General features: G+C 48.1%; 3 non-coding genes across 3 annotated transcripts; all 3 read right to left on the reverse strand.

Moving 5' to 3' along the window:
• Nucleotides 1-279: 279 nt before the first annotated feature.
• LOC119346475 lies at nucleotides 280-398 on the reverse strand. The gene has a single exon (XR_005167745.1). It is a non-coding gene; the product is annotated as a 5S ribosomal RNA (ribosomal RNA).
• Nucleotides 399-765: 367 nt separating this feature from the next.
• On the reverse strand, nucleotides 766-884 carry LOC119346474. Its single transcript, XR_005167744.1, has one exon. It is a non-coding gene; the product is annotated as a 5S ribosomal RNA (ribosomal RNA).
• Nucleotides 885-1,251: 367 nt separating this feature from the next.
• LOC119346473 lies at nucleotides 1,252-1,370 on the reverse strand. The gene has a single exon (XR_005167743.1). It is a non-coding gene; the product is annotated as a 5S ribosomal RNA (ribosomal RNA).
• Between the last annotated feature and the right edge of the window lie 224 nt (nucleotides 1,371-1,594).

The following is a 1,594-nucleotide window of genomic DNA, read 5'->3' on the forward strand; positions in this document are numbered from 1 at the left end:
TTCCCTAACAATGGATAATGTCCTATACTACTTACTCTCCCGCTCAATCACGGAGACGAGTTTTCCACGGTTTCCACCCCTCCCTCCATACCGCAGCAACACGAGTTTTTTCCACCCCTTTCAGAAAGCGCTCTTCGCGCCACAAAGCCGCCCCAAGACGCGTGAGCAATGAGCATCGAGCTTAAACATATCGCAAACGTCAAAAATAATATAACGGGATTAATATATATCGCGCACGTGCGATATGTTTGTCACAAGGCGCAAAAAATAATTATAAAAGGAATGCAACACGAGGATTTCCCAGGAGGTCACCCATCCTAGTACTACTCTCGCCCAAGCACGCTTAACTTCGGAGTTTTGATGGGATCCGGTGCTTTAGTGCTGGTATGATCGCATCCGACATGTTTCCCCGTCTTCGTCCCTTATGCTTGCCACTCCCAGGTCCGCTCCAAAGACGATTCTACATTCTCACTACCATTACAACCGTTCCCTAACAATGGATAATGTCCTATACTACTTACTCTCCCGCTCAATCACGGAGACGAGTTTTCCACGGTTTCCACCCCTCCTTCCATACCGCAGCAACACGAGTTTTTTCCACCCCTTTCAGAAAGCGCTCTTCGCGCCACAAAGCCGCCCCAAGACGCGCGAGCAATGAGCATTGAGCTTAAACATATCGCAAACGTCAAAAATAATATAACGGGATTAATATATATCGCGCACGTGCGATATGTTTGTCACAAGGCGCAAAAAATAATTATAAAAGGAATGCAACACGAGGACTTCTCAGGAGGTCACCCATCCTAGTACTACTCTCGCCCAAGCACACTTAACTTCGGAGTTCTGAAGGGATCCGGTGCTTTAGTGCTGGTATGATCGCATCCGACATGTTTCCCCGTCTTCGTCCCTTATGCTTGCCACTCCCAGGTCCGCTCCAAAGACGATTCTACATTCTCACTACCATTACAACCGTTCCCTAACAATGGATAATGTCCTATACTACTTACTCTCCCGCTCAATCACGGAGCCGAGTTTTCCACGGTTTCCACCCCTCCCTCCATACCGCAGCAACACGAGTTTTTTCCACCCCTTTCAGAAAGCGCTCTTCACGCCACAAAGCCGCCCCAAGACGCGCGAGCAATGTGCATCGAGCTTAAACATATCGCAAACGTCAAAAATAATATAACGGGATTAATATATATCGCGCACGTGCGATATGTTTGTCACAAGGCACAAAAAATAATTATAAAAGGAATGCAACACGAGGACTTCCCAGGAGGTCACCCATCCTAGTACTACTCTCGCCCAAGCACGCTTAACTTCGGAGTTCTGATGGGATCCGGTGCTTTAGTGCTGGTATGATCGCATCCGACATGTTTCCCCGTCTTCGTCCCTTATGCTTGCCACTCCCAGGTCCGCTCCAAAGACGATTCTACATTCTCACTACCATTACAACCGTTCCCTAACAATGGATAATGTCCTATACTACTTACTCTCCCGCTCAATCACGGAGACGAGTTTTCCACGGTTTCCACCCCTCCCTCCATACCGCAGCAACACGAGTTTTTTCCACCCCTTTCAGAAAGCGCTCTTC

This window comes from Triticum dicoccoides, unplaced genomic scaffold, assembly GCF_002162155.2.
Source record: "Triticum dicoccoides isolate Atlit2015 ecotype Zavitan unplaced genomic scaffold, WEW_v2.0 scaffold41100, whole genome shotgun sequence".
Lineage (NCBI taxonomy): Eukaryota > Viridiplantae > Streptophyta > Magnoliopsida > Poales > Poaceae > Triticum > Triticum dicoccoides.